This window comes from Podarcis pityusensis, assembly GCF_964106645.2.
Source record: "Podarcis pityusensis genome assembly, chromosome: 10".
Classification (NCBI taxonomy): Eukaryota; Metazoa; Chordata; class Lepidosauria; order Squamata; family Lacertidae; genus Podarcis; species Podarcis pityusensis.
Genome location: NC_138035.1, coordinates 57,836,089 through 57,851,445, shown reverse-complemented (window position 1 = coordinate 57,851,445; position 15,357 = coordinate 57,836,089).

The following is a 15,357-nucleotide window of genomic DNA, read 5'->3' as shown; positions in this document are numbered from 1 at the left end:
TTTGGCGGTCGAAACAGAAGGTTTTTTATCAAAGGACAAGAAATCTGCCCTCGACAACTTAACCGGCAGAAAAAGGTTTTTTTGAAAAAATCCCTAAGGCCCGGAGTCACAATTTCATCAAAAATCTGACTTTCGGCAATTCACTAAAAAAATGGTGCCAAACGGTTGCAAATGCTCCCCTGAGAGGTTTGGCGGTCGAAACAGAAGGCTTTTTATCACAGGACAAGAAATCTGCCCTCGACAAATTAACCGGCAAAAAAAGATTTTTTTGAAAAAATCCCTAAGCCCCGGGGTCACAATTTCATCAAAAATCTGACTTTCGGCAATTCACTCAAAAATGGTGCCAAACCATTGCAAATGCTCCCATGAGAGGTTTGGCGGTTGAAACAGAAGGCTTTTTATCACAGGACAAGAAATCAGCCCTCGACAACTTAACCGGCCGAAAAAGATTTTTTTGAAAAAATCCCTAAGCCCCGGGGTCACAATTTCAGCAAAAATCTGACTTTCGGCAATTCACTCAAAAATGGTGCCAAACGGTTGCAAATGCTCCCCTGAGAGGTTTGGCGGTCGAAACAGAAGGCTTTTTATCAAAGGACAAGAAATCTGCCCTCGACAACTTAACCGGCAGAAAAAGGTTTTTTTGAAAAAATCCCTAAGCCCCGGGGGTCACAATTTCATCAAAAATCTGACTTTCGGCAATTCACTCCAAAATGGTGCCAAACCGTTGCAAATGCTCCCCTGAGACGTTTGGTTGTTGAAACAGAAGGCTTTTTATCACAGGACAAGAAATCAGCCCTCGACAACTTAACCGGCCGAAAAAGATTTTTTTGAAAAAATCCCTAAGCCCCGGGGTCACAATTTCAGCAAAAATCTGACTTTCTGCAATTCACTCAAAAATGGTGCCAAACGGTTGCAAATGCTCCCCTGAGAGGTTTGGCGGTCGAAACAGAAGGCTTTTTATCACAGGAAAGGAAATCAGCCCTTGACAACTTAACCGGCAGAAAAACATTTTTTTGAAAAAATCCCAAAGCCCCGGGGTCACAATTTCAGCAAAAATCTGACTTTCGGCAATTCACTCCAAAATGGCTCCAAACGGTTGCAAATGCTCCCCTGAGAGGTTTGGCGGTCGAAACAGAAGGTTTTTTATCAAAGGACAAGAAATCTGCCCTAGACAACTTCACCGGCAGAAAAAGGTTTTTTTGAAAAAATCCCTAAGCCCCGGGGGTCACAATTTCATCAAAAATCTGACTTTCGGCAATTCACTCCAAAATGGTGCGAAACGGTTGCAAATGCTCCCCTGAGAGGTATGGCGGTTGAAACAGAAGGCTTTTTATCACAGGACAAGAAATCATCCCTCGACAACTTAACCGGTAGAAAAAGATTTTTTTGAAAAAATCCCTAAGCCCCGGGGTCACAATTTCATCAAAAATCTGACTTTCGGCAATTCACTCCAAAATGGTGCCAAACCGTGGCAAGTGTTCCCATGAGAGGTTTGGCGGAAGAAACAGAAGGCTTTTTATCACAGGACAAGAAATCAGGCCTCGACAACTTAACCGGCAGAAAAAGATTTTTTTGAAAAAATCCCTAAGCCCCGGGGTCTCAATTTCATCAAAAATCTGACTTTCTGCAATTCAATCCAAAATGGTGCCAAACGGTTGCAAATGGTCCCTTGAGAGGTTTGGCGGTCGAAACAGAAGGCTTTTTATCACAGGAAAAGAAATCAGCCCTCGACAACTTCACCGGCAGAAAATGATTTTTCTGAAAAAATCCCTAAGGCCCGGGGTCACAATTTCAGCAAAAGTCTGTATTTCGGCAATTCACTCCAAAATGGTGCCAAACGGTTGCAAATGCTCCCATGAGAGGTTTGGCGGTCAAAACAGAAGGCTTTTAATCACAGAAAAAGAAATCAGCCCTCGACAACTTAACCGGCAGAAAAAGATTTTTTTGAAAAAAATCCCTAAGGCCCGGAGTCACAATTTCATCAAAAATCTGACTTTCGGCAATTCAGTAAAAAAATGGTGCCAAACGGTTGCAAATGCTCCCCTGAGAGGTTTGGCGGTCGAAACAGAAGGCTTTTTATCACAGGACAAGAAATCTGCCCTCGACAAATTAACCGGCAAAAAAAGATTTTTTTGAAAAAATCCCTAAGACCCGGGGTCACAATTTCATCAAAAATCTGACTTTCGGCAATTCACTCAAAAATGGTTCCAAACCATTGCAAATGGTCCCATGTGAGGTTTGGCGGTTGAAACAGAAGGCTTTTTATCACAGGACAAGAAATCAGCCCTCGACAACTTAACCGGCCGAAAAAGATTTTTTTGAAAAAATCCCTAAGCCCCGGCACAATTTCAGCAAAAATCTGACTTTCGGCAATTCACTCAAAAATGGTGCCAAACGGTTGCAAATACTCCCATGAGAGGTTTGGCGGTCGAAACAGAAGGCTTTTTATCAAAGGAAAAGAAATCAGCCCTCGACAACTTAACCGGCAGAAAAAGATTTTTTTAAAAAAATCCCTAAGGCCCGGGGTCACAATTTCATAAAAAATCTGACTTTCGGCAATTCACTCCAAAATGGTGCCAATCCGTTGCAAATGCTCCCCTGAGTGGTATGGCGGTTGAAACAGAAGGCATTTTATCACAGGAAAAGAAATCAGCCCTCAACAACTTAACCGGCAGAAAAAGATTTTTTGAAAAAATCCCTAAGCCCCGGGGTCACAATTTCATCAAAAATCTGACTTTCGGCAATTCACTCCAAAATGGTGCCAAACGGTTGCAAATGCTCCCCTGAGAGGTATGGCGGTTGAAGCAGAAGGCTTTTTATCACAGGACAAGAAATCATCCCTCGACAACTTAACCGGTAGAAAAAGATTTTTTTGAAAAAATCCCTAAGCCCTGGGGTCACAATTTCAGTAAAAATCTGACTTTCGGCAATTCACTCCAAAATGGTGCCAAACGGTTGCAAATGCTCCCATGTGAGGTTTGGCAGTCGAAACAGAAGGCTTTTTATCACAGGAAAAGAAATCAGACCTCGACAACTTAACCGGCAGAAAAAGATTTTTTTGAAAAAATCCCTTAGCCCCGGGGTCACAATTTCAGCAAAAATCTGACTTTCGGCAATTCAGTCAAAAATGGTGCCAAACCATTGCAAATGCTCCCCTGAGAGGTTTGGCGGTTGAAACAGAAGGCTTTTTATCACAGGACAAGAAATCAGGCCTAGACAACTTAACCGGCAGAAAAAGATTTTTTTGAAAAAATCCCTAAGCCCCGCGGTCACAATTTCAGCAAAAATCTGACTTTCGGCAATGCACTCAAAAATGGTGCCAAACGGTTGCAAATGCTCCCCTGAGAGGTTTGGTTGTTGAAACAGAAGGCTTTTTATCACAGGACAAGAAATCAGCCCTCGACAACTTAACCGCCAGAAAAAGATTTTTTTGAAAAAATACCTAAGCCCCGGGGTCACCCTGTCATAAAAAAATCTGACTTTCGGCAATTAAATGCAAAATGGTGCCAAACGGTTGCAAATGCTCCCCTGAGAGTTTTGGCGGTCGAAACAGAAGGCTTTTTATCACAGGAAAGGAAATCAGCCCTTGACAACTTAACCGGCAGAAAAAGATTTTTTTGAAAAAATCCCTAAGCCCCGGGGTCACAATATCAGCAAAAATCTGACTTTCGGCAATTCACTCCAAAATGGCTCCAAACGGTTGCAAATGCTCCCCTGAGAGGTTTGGCGGTCGAAACAGAAGGCTTTTTATCACAGGAAAAGAAATCAGCCCTCGACAACTTCACCGGCAGAAAAAGATTTTTCTGAAAAAATCCCTAAGGTCCGGGGTCACAATTTCAGCAGAAATCTGATTTTCGGCAATTCACTCCAAAATGGTGCCAAACGGTTGCAAATGCTCCCATGAGAGGTTTGGCGGTCGAAACAGAAGGCTTTTAATCACAGAAAAAGAAATCAGCCCTCGACAACTTAACCGGCAGAAAAAGATTTTTTTGAAAAAAATCCCTAAGGCCCGGAGTCACAATTTCATCAAAAATCTGACTTTCGGCAATTCAGTAAAAAATGGTGCCAAACGGTTGCAAATGCTCCCCTGAGAGGTTTGGCGGTCGAAACAGAAGGCTTTTTATCACAGGACAAGAAATCTGCCCTCGACAAATTAACCGGCAAAAAAAGATTTTTTTGAAAAAATCCCTAAGCCCCGGGGTCACAATTTCATCAAAAATCTGACTTTCGGCAATTCACTCAAAAATGGTTCCAAACCATTGCAAATGGTCCCATGTGAGGTTTGGCGGTTGAAACAGAAGGCTTTTTATCACAGGACAAGAAATCAGCCCTCGACAACTTAACCGGCCGAAAAAGATTTTTTTGAAAAAATCCCTAAGCCCCGGCACAATTTCAGCAAAAATCTGACTTTCGGCAATTCACTCAAAAATGGTGCCAAACGGTTGCAAATACTCCCATGAGAGGTTTGGCGGTCGAAACAGAAGGCTTTTTATCAAAGGAAAAGAAATCAGCCCTCGACAACTTAACCGGCAGAAAAAGATTTTTTTAAAAAAATCCCTAAGGCCCGGGGTCACAATTTCATAAAAAATCTGACTTTCGGCAATTCACTCCAAAATGGTGCCAATCCGTTGCAAATGCTCCCCTGAGTGGTATGGCGGTTGAAACAGAAGGCATTTTATCACAGGACAAGAAATCAGCCCTCAACAACTTAACCGGCAGAAAAAGATTTTTTGAAAAAATCCCTAAGCCCCGGGGTCACAATTTCATCAAAAATCTGACTTTCGGCAATTCACTCCAAAATGGTGCCAAACGGTTGCAAATGCTCCCCTGAGAGGTATGGCGGTTGAAGCAGAAGGCTTTTTATCACAGGACAAGAAATCATCCCTCGACAACTTAACCGGTAGAAAAAGATTTTTTTGAAAAACTCCCTAAGCCCTGGGGTCACAATTTCAGTAAAAATCTGACTTTCGGCAATTCACTCCAAAATGGTGCCAAACGGTTGCAAATGGTCCCCTGAGAGGTTTGGCGGTCAAAAGAGAAGGCTTTTTATCACAGGAAAAGAAATCAGCCCTCGACAACTTAACCGGCAGAAAAAGATTTTTTTGAAAAAATCCCTAAGCCCCGCGGTCACAATTTCAGCAAAAATCTGACTTTCGGCAATGCACTCAAAAATGGTGCCAAACGGTTGCAAATGCTCCCCTGAGAGGTTTGGTTGTTGAAACAGAAGGCTTTTTATCACAGGACAAGAAATCAGCCCTCGACAACTTAACCGGCAGAAAAAGATTTTTTTGAAAAAAATCCCTAAGCCCCGGGGTCACCCTGTCATAAAAAAATCTGACTTTCGGCAATTAAATGCAAAATGGTGCCAAACGGTTGCAAATGCTCCCCTGAGAGTTTTGGCGGTCGAAACAGAAGGCTTTTTATCACAGGAAAGGAAATCAGCCCTTGACAACTTAACCGGCAGAAAAAGATTTTTTTGAAAAAATCCCTAAGCCCCGGGGTCACAATATCAGCAAAAATCTGACTTTCGGCAATTCACTCCAAAATGGCTCCAAACGGTTGCAAATGCTCCCCTGAGAGGTTTGGCGGTCGAAACAGAAGGCTTTTTATCAAAGGACAAGAAATCTGCCCTCGACAACTTAACCGGCAGAAAAAGGTTTTTTTGAAAAAATCCCTAAGCCCCGGGGGTCACAATTTCATCAAAAATCTGACTTTCGGCAATTCACTCCAAAATGGTGCCAAACCGTTGCAAATGCTACCCTGAGAGGTTTGGTTGTTGAAACAGAAGGCTTTTTATCACAGGACAAGAAATCAGCCCTCGACAACTTAACCGGCAGAAAAAGATTTTTTTGAAAAAATCCGTAAGCCCCGGGGTCACAATTTCATCAAAAATCTGACTTTCTGCAATTCACTCAAAAATGGTGCCAAACGGTTGCAAATGCTCCCCTGAGAGGTTTGGCGGTCGAAACAGAAGGCTTTTTATCACAGGAAAGGAAATCAGCCCTTGACAACTTAACCGGCAGAAAAACATTTTTTTGAAAAAATCCCAAAGCCCCGGGGTCACAATTTCAGCAAAAATCTGACTTTCGGCAATTCACTACAAAATGGTGCCAAACGGTTGCAAATGCTCCCCTGAGAGGTATGGCGGTTGAAACAGAAGGCTTTTTATCACAGGACAAGAAATCATCCCTCAACAACTTAACCGGTAGAAAAAGATTTTTTTGAAAAAATCCCTAAGCCCCGGGGTCACAATTTCATCAAAAATCTGACTTTCGGCAATTCACTCAAAAATGGTGCCAAACCATTGCAAATGCTCCCATGAGAGGTTTGGCGGTTGAAACAGAAGGCTTTTTATCACAGGACTAGAAATCAGCCCTCGACAACTTAAACGGCAGAAAAAGATTTTTTTGAAAAAATCCCTAAGCCCCGGGGTCACACTGTCATAAAAAAATCTGACTTTCGGCAATTAAATGGAAAATGATGCCAAACGGTTGCAAATGCTCCCCTGAGAGGTTTGGCGGAAGAAACAGAAGGCTTTTTATCACAGGACAAGAAATCAGGCCTCGACAACTTAACCGGCAGAAAAAGATTTTTTTGAAAAAATCCCTAAGCCCCGGGGTCTCAATTTCATCAAAAATCTGACTTTCTGCAATTCAATCCAAAATGGTGCCAAACGGTTGCAAATGGTCCCCTGAGAGGTTTGGCGGTCGAAACAGAAGGCTTTTAATCACAGAAAAAGAAATCAGCCCTCGACAACTTAACCGGCAGAAAAAGATTTTTTTGAAAAAAATCCCTAAGGCCCGGAGTCACAATTTCATCAAAAATCTGACTTTCGGCAATTCAGTAAAAAATGGTGCCAAACGGTTGCAAATGCTCCCCTGAGAGGTTTGGCGGTCGAAACAGAAGGCTTTTTATCACAGGACAAGAAATCTGCCCTCGACAAATTAACCGGAAAAAAAAGATTTTTTTGAAAAAATCCCTAAGCCCCGGGGTCACAATTTCATCAAAAATCTGACTTTCGGCAATTCACTCAAAAATGGTGCCAAACCATTGCAAATGCTCCCATGAGAGGTTTGGCGGTTGAAACAGAAGGCTTTTTATCACAGGACAAGAAATCAGCCCTCGACAACTTAACCGGCCGAAAAAGATTTTTTTGAAAAAATCCCTAAGCCCCGGCACAATTTCAGCAAAAATCTGACTTTCGGCAATTCACTCAAAAATGGTGCCAAACGGTTGCAAGTACTCCCATGAGAGGTTTGGCGGTCGAAACAGAAGGCTTTTTGTCAAAGGAAAAGAAATCAGCCCTCGACAACTTAACCGGCAGAAAAAGATTTTTTTAAAAAAATCCCTAAGGCCCGGGGTCACAATTTCATAAAAAATCTGACTTTCGGCAATTCACTCCAAAATGGTGCCAATCCGTTGCAAATGCTCCCCTGAGAGGTATGGCGGTTGAAACAGAAGGCTTTTTATCACAGGACAAGAAATCAGCCCTCGACAACTTAACCGGCAGAAAAAGATTTTTTGAAAAAATCCCTAAGCCCCGGGGTCACAATTTCAGCAAAAATCTGACTTTCTGCAATTCACTCAAAAATGGTCCCAAACGGTTGCAAATGCTCCCATGTGAGGTTTGGCAGTCGAAACAGAAGGCTTTTTATCACAGGAAAAGAAATCAGCCCTCGACAACTTAACCGGCAGAAAAAGATTTTTTTGAAAAAATCCCTTAGCCCCGGGGTCACAATTTCAGCAAAAATCTGACTTTCGGCAATTCAGTCAAAAATGGTGCCAAACCATTGCAAATGCTCCCCTGAGAGGTTTGGCAGTTGAAACAGAAGGCTTTTTATCACAGGACAAGAAATCAGGCCTAGACAACTTAACCGGCAGAAAAAGATTTTTTTGAAAAAATCCCTAAGCCCCGCGGTCACAATTTCAGCAAAAATCTGACTTTCGGCAATGCACTCAAAAATGGTGCCAAACGGTTGCAAATGCTCCCCTGAGAGGTTTGGTTGTTGAAACAGAAGGCTTTTTATCACAGGACAAGAAATCAGCCCTCGACAACTTAACCGGCAGAAAAAGATTTTTTTGAAAAAATCCCTAAGCCCCGGGGTCACACTGTCATAAAAAATCTGACTTTCGGCAATTCACTCCAAAATGGTGCCAAATGGTTGCATATGCTCCCCTGAGAGGTTTGGCTGTCGAAACAGAAGGCTTTTTATCACAGGAAAAGAAATGAGCCCTCGACAACTTAACCGGCAGAATTTTTTTTTTTTGAAAAAATCCCTTAGCCCCGGGGTCACAATTTCAGCAAAAATCTGACTTTCGGCAATTCACTCCAAAATGGTGCCAAACGGTTGCAAATGCTCCCATGAGAGGTTTGGCAGTCGAAACAGAAGGCTTTTTATCACAGGAAAAGAAATCAGCCCTCGACAACTTAACCGGCAGAAAAAGATTTTTTTGAAAAAATCCCTAAGCCCCGGGGTCACAATTTCATAAAAAATCTGACTTTCGGGAATTCACTAAAAAATGGTGTCAAACCGTTGCAAATGCTCAGATGAGAGGTTTGGCGGTCGAAACAGAAGGCTTTTTATCACAGGACAAGAAATCAGCCCTCGACAACTTAACCGGCAGAAAAAGATTTCTTTGAAAAAATCCCTAAGCCCCGGGGTCACAATTTCAGTAAAAATCTGACTCATTGCAATTCACTCAAAAATGGTGCCAAACGGATGCAAATGCTCCCCTGAGAGGTTTGGCGGTTGAAACAGAAGGCTTTTTATCACAGGAAAAGAAATCAGCCCTTGACAACTTAACCGGCAGAAAAACATTTTTTTGAAAAAATCCCTAAGCCCCGAGGTCACAATTTCAGCAAAAATCTGACTTTCGGCAATTCACTCCAAAATGGTGCCAAACCATTGCAAATGCTGCCATGAGAGGTTTGGCGGTCGAAACAGAAGGCTTTTTATCACAGGACAAGAAATCAGCCCTCGACAACTCAACCGGCAGAAAAAGATTTTTTTGAAAAAATCCCTAAGCCCCGGGGTCACAATTTCATCTAAAATCTGACTTTCGGCAATTCACTCAAAAATGGTGCCAAACCATTGCAAATGCTCCCCTGAGAGGTTTGGCGGTCGAAACAGAAGGCTTTTTATTACAGGACAAGAAATCAGCCCTCGACAACTCAACCGGCAGAAAAACATTTTTTTCAAAAAATCCCTAAGCCCCGGGGTCACAATTTCAGCAAAAATCTGACTTTCGGCAATTCACTCCAAAATGGATCCAAACGGTTGCAAATGCTCCCCTGAGAGGTTTGGCGGTCGAAACAGAAGGCTTTTTATCAAAGGACAAGAAATCTGCCCTCGACAACTTAACCGGCAGAAAAAGGTTTTTTTGAAAAAACCCCTAAGCCCCGGGGGTCACAATTTTATCAAAAATCTGACTTTCGGGAATTCACTCCAAAATGGTGCCAAACCGTTGCAAATGCTCCCCTGAGAGGTTTGCCGCTCGAAACAGAAGGCTTTTTATCACAGGACAAGAAATCAGCCCTGGACAACTAAACCGGCAGAAAAAGATTTTTTTGAAAAAATCCGTAAGCCCCGGGGTCACAATTTCAGCAAAAATCTGACTTTCGGCAATTCAGTCAAAAATGGTGCCAAACGGTTGCAAATGCTCCCCTGAGAGGTTTGGCTGTCGAAACAGAAGGCTTTTTATCACAGGAAAAAGAAATCAGCCCTCGACAACTTAACCGGCAGAAAAAGATTTTTTTGAAAAAATCCCTAAGGCCCGGGGTCACAATTTCATAAAAAATCTGACTTTCGGGAATTCACTCAAAAATGGTGCCAAACCATTGCAAATGCTCCCCTGAGAGGTTTGGCGGTTGAAACAGAAGGCTTTTTATCACAGGACAAGAAATCAGGCCTAGACAACTTAACCGGCAGAAAAAGATTTTTTTGAAAAAATCCGTAAGCCCCGGGGTCACAATTTCAGCAAAAATCTGACTTTCGGCAATGCACTCAAAAATGGTGCCAAACGGTTGCAAATGCTCCCCTGAGAGGTTTGGTTGTTGAAACAGAAGGCTTTTTATCACAGGACAAGAAATCAGCCCTCGACAACTTAACCGGCAGAAAAAGATTTTTTTGAAAAAATCCCTAAGCCCCGGGGTCACCCTGTCATAAAAAAATCTGACTTTCGGCAATTAAATGCAAAATGGTGCCAAACGGTTGCAAATGCTCCCCTGAGAGTTTTGGCGGTCGAAACAGAAGGCTTTTTATCACAGGAAAGGAAATCAGCCCTTGACAACTTAACCGGCAGAAAAAGATTTTTTTGAAAAAATCCCTAAGCCCCGGGGTCACAATATCAGCAAAAATCTGACTTTCGGCAATTCACTCCAAAATGGCTCCAAACGGTTGCAAATGCTCCCCTGAGAGGTTTGGCGGTCGAAACAGAAGGCTTTTTATCAAAGGACAAGAAATCTGCCCTCGACAACTTAACCGGCAGAAAAAGGTTTTTTTGAAAAAATCCCTAAGCCCCGGGGGTCACAATTTCATCAAAAATCTGACTTTCGGCAATTCACTCCAAAATGGTGCCAAACCGTTGCAAATGCTACCCTGAGAGGTTTGGTTGTTGAAACAGAAGGCTTTTTATCACAGGACAAGAAATCAGCCCTCGACAAGTTAACCGGCAGAAAAAGATTTTTTTGAAAAAATCCGTAAGCCCCGGGGTCACAATTTCGTCAAAAATCTGACTTTCTGCAATTCACTCAAAAATGGTGCCAAACGGTTGCAAATGCTCCCCTGAGAGGTTTGGCGGTCGAAACAGAAGGCTTTTTATCACAGGAAAGGAAATCAGCCCTTGACAACTTAACCGGCAGAAAAACATTTTTTTGAAAAAATCCCAAAGCCCCGGGGTCACAATTTCATCAAAAATCTGACTTTCGGCAATTCACTCCAAAATGGTGCCAAACCGTGGCAAGTGTTCCCATGAGAGGTTTGGCGGTTGAAACAGAAGGCTTTTTATCACAGGACAAGAAATCAGCCCTCGACAACTTAAACGGCAGAAAAAGATTTTTTTGAAAAAATCCCTAAGCCCCGGGGTCACACTGTCATAAAAAAATCTGACTTTCGGCAATTAAATGGAAAATGATGCCAAACGGTTGCAAATGCTCCCCTGAGAGGTTTGTCGGAAGAAACAGAAGGCTTTTTATCACAGGACAAGAAATCAGGCCTCGACAACTTAACCGGCAGAAAAAGATTTTTTTGAAAAAATCCCTAAGCCCCGGGGTCTCAATTTCATCAAAAATCTGACTTTCTGCAATTCAATCCAAAATGGTGCCAAACGGTTGCAAATGGTCCCCTGAGAGGTTTGGCGGTCGAAACAGAAGGCTTTTAATCACAGAAAAAGAAATCAGCCCTCGACAACTTAACCGGCAGAAAAATATTTTTTTGAAAAAAATCCCTAAGGCCCGGAGTCACAATTTCATCAAAAATCTGACTTTCGGCAATTCAGTAAAAAATATTGCCAAACGGTTGCAAATGCTCCCCTGAGAGGTTTGGCGGTCGAAACAGAAGGCTTTTTATCACAGGACAAGAAATCTGCCCTCGACAAATTAACCGGCAAAAAAAGATTTTTTTGAAAAAATCCCTAAGCCCCGGGGTCACAATTTCATCAAAAATCTGACTTTCGGCAATTCACTCAAAAATGGTGCCAAACCATTGCAAATGCTCCCATGAGAGGTTTGGCGGTTGAAACAGAAGGCTTTTTATCACAGGACAAGAAATCAGCCCTCGACAACTTAACCGGCAGAAAAAGATTTTTTTAAAAAAATCCCTAAGGCCCGGGGTCACAATTTCATAAAAAATCTGACTTTCGGCAATTCACTCCAAAATGGTGCCAATCCGTTGCAAATGCTCCCCTGAGAGGTATGGCGGTTGAAACAGAAGGCATTTTATCACAGGACAAGAAATCAGCCCTCAACAACTTAACCGGCAGAAAAAGATTTTTTGAAAAAATCCCTAAGCCCCGGGGTCACAATTTCATCAAAAATCTGACTTTCGGCAATTCACTCCAAAATGGTGCCAAACGGTTGCAAATGCTCCCCTGAGAGGTATGGCGGTTGAAACAGAAGGCTTTTTATCACAGGACAAGAAATCATCCCTCGACAAATTAACCGGCAAAAAAAGATTTTTTTGAAAAAATCCCTAAGCCCCGGGGTCACAATTTCATCAAAAATCTGACTTTCGGCAATTCACTCCAAAATGGTGCCAAACGGTTGCAAATGGTCCCCTGAGAGGTTTGGCGGTCAAAACAGAAGGCTTTTTATCACAGGAAAAGAAATCAGCCCTCGACAACTTAACCGGCAGAAAAAGATTTTTTTGAAAAAATCCGTAAGCCCCGGGGTCACAATTTCAGCAAAAATCTGACTTTCTGCAATTCACTCAAAAATGGTCCCAAACGGTTGCAAATGCTCCCATGTGAGGTTTGGCAGTCGAAACAGAAGGCTTTTTATCACAGGAAAAGAAATCAGCCCTCGACAACTTAACCGGCAGAAAAAGATTTTTTTGAAAAAATCCCTTAGCCCCGGGGTCACAATTTCAGCAAAAATCTGACTTTCGGCAATTCAGTCAAAAATGGTGCCAAACCATTGCACATGCTCCCCTGAGAGGTTTGGCAGTTGAAACAGAAGGCTTTTTATCACAGGACAAGAAATCAGGCCTAGACAACTTAACCGGCAGAAAAAGATTTTTTTGAAAAAATCCCTAAGCCCCGGGGTCACACTGTCATAAAAAATCTGACTTTCGGCAATTCACTCCAAAATGGTGCCAAATGGTTGCATATGCTCCCCTGAGAGGTTTGGCTGTCGAAACAGAAGGCTTTTTATCACAGGAAAAGAAATGAGCCCTCGACAACTTAACCGGCAGAAATTTTTTTTTTTGAAAAAATCCCTTAGCCCCGGGGTCACAATTTCAGCAAAAATCTGACTTTCGGCCATTCACTCCAAAATGGTGCCAAACGGTTGCAAATGCTCCCATGAGAGGTTTGGCAGTCGAAACAGAAGGCTTTTTATCACAGGAAAAGAAATCAGCCCTCGACAACTTAACCGGCAGAAAAAGATTTTTTTGAAAAAATCCCTAAGCCCCGGGGTCACAATTTCATCAAAAATCTGACTTTCGGGAATTCACTAAAAAATGGTGTCAAACCGTTGCAAATGCTCAGATGAGAGGTTTGGCGGTCGAAACAGAAGGCTTTTTATCACAGGACAAGAAATCAGCCCTCGACAACTTAACCGGCAGAAAAAGATTTCTTTGAAAAAATCCCTAAGCCCCGGGGTCACAATTTCAGTAAAAATCTGACTCATTGCAATTCACTCAAAAATGGTGCCAAACGGATGCAAATGCTCCCCTGAGAGGTTTGGCGGTTGAAACAGAAGGCTTTTTATCACAGGAAAAGAAATCAGCCCTTGACAACTTAACCGGCAGAAAAACATTTTTTTGAAAAAATCCCTAAGGCCCGGGGTCACAATTTCAGCAAAAATCTGACTTTCGGCAATTCGCTCCAAAATGGCTCCAAACGGTTGCAAATGCTCCCCTGAGAGGTTTGGCGGTCGAAACAGAAGGCTTTTTATCAAAGGACAAGAAATCTGCCCTCGACAACTTAACCGGCAGAAAAAGGTTTTTTTGAAAAAATGCCTTAGCCCCGGGGTCACAATTTAATAAAAAATCTGACTTTCGGCAATTAAATGCAAAATGGTGCCAAACGGTTGCAAATGCTCCCCTGAGAGGTTTGGCGGTCGAAACAGAAGGCTTTTTATCACAGGACAAGAAATCAGGCCTCGACAACTTAACCGGTAGAAAAACAGTTTTCTTGAAAAAATCCCTAAGGCCCGGGGTCACAATTTCAGCAAAAATCTGACTTTCGGCAATTCACTCCAAAATGGTGCCAAACGGTTGCAAATGCTCAGATGAGAGGTTTGGCGGTCGAAACAGAAGGCTTTTTATCACAGGACAAGAAATCAGCCCTCGACAACTTAACCGGCAGAAAAAGATTTTTTTGAAAAAATCCCTAAGCCCCGGGGTCACAATTTCAGTAAAAATCTGACTTTCGGCAATTCACTCAAAAATGGTGCCAAACGGTTGCAAATGCTCCCCTGAGAGGTTTGGCGGTTGAAACAGAAGGCTTTTTATCACAGGAAAAGAAATCAGCCCTTGACAACTTAACCGGCAGAAAAAGATTTTTTTGAAAATATCCCTAAGCCCCGGGGTCACAATTTCAGCAAAAATCTGACTTTCGGCAATTCACTCCAAAATGGTGCCAAACCATTGCAAATGCTGCCATGAGAGGTTTGGCGGTCGAAACAGAAGGCTTTTTATCACAGGACAAGAAATCAGCCCTCGACAACTCAACCGGCAGAAAAAGATTTTTTTGAAAAAATCCCTAAGCCCCGGGGTCACAATTTCAGCAAAAATCTGACTTTCGGCAATTCACTCCAAAATGGTGCCAAACCGTGGCAAGTGTTCCCATGAGAGGTTTGGCGGAAGAAACAGAAGGCTTTTTATCACAGGACAAGAAATCAGGCCTCGACAACTTAACCGGCAGAAAAAGATTTTTTTGAAAAAATCCCTAAGCCCCGGGGTCTCAATTTCATCAAAAATCTGACTTTCTGCAATTCAATCCAAAATGGTGCCAAACGGTTGCAAATGGTCCCTTGAGAGGTTTGGCGGTCGAAACAGAAGGCTTTTTATCACAGGAAAAGAAATCAGCCCTCGACAACTTCACCGGCAGAAAATGATTTTTCTGAAAAAATCCCTAAGGCCCGGGGTCACAATTTCAGCAAAAGTCTGTATTTCGGCAATTCACTCCAAAATGGTGCCAAACGGTTGCAAATGCTCCCATGAGAGGTTTGGCGGTCGAAACAGAAGGCTTTTAATCACAGAAAAAGAAATCAGCCCTCGACAACTTAACCGGCAGAAAAAGATTTTTTTGAAAAAAATCCCTAAGGCCCGGAGTCACAATTTCATCAAAAATCTGACTTTCGGCAATTCAGTAAAAAATGGTGCCAAACGGTTGCAAATGCTCCCCTGAGAGGTTTGGCGGTCGAAACAGAAGGCTTTTTATCACAGGACAAGAAATCTGCCCTCGACAAATTAACCGGCAAAAAAAGATTTTTTTGAAAAAATCCCTAAGACCCGGGGTCACAATTTCATCAAAAATCTGACTTTCGGCAATTCACTCAAAAATGGTTCCAAACCATTGCAAATGGTCCCATGTGAGGTTTGGCGGTTGAAACAGAAGGCTTTTTATCACAGGACAAGAAATCAGCCCTCGACAACTTAACCGGCCGAAAAAGATTTTTTTGAAAAAATCCCTAAG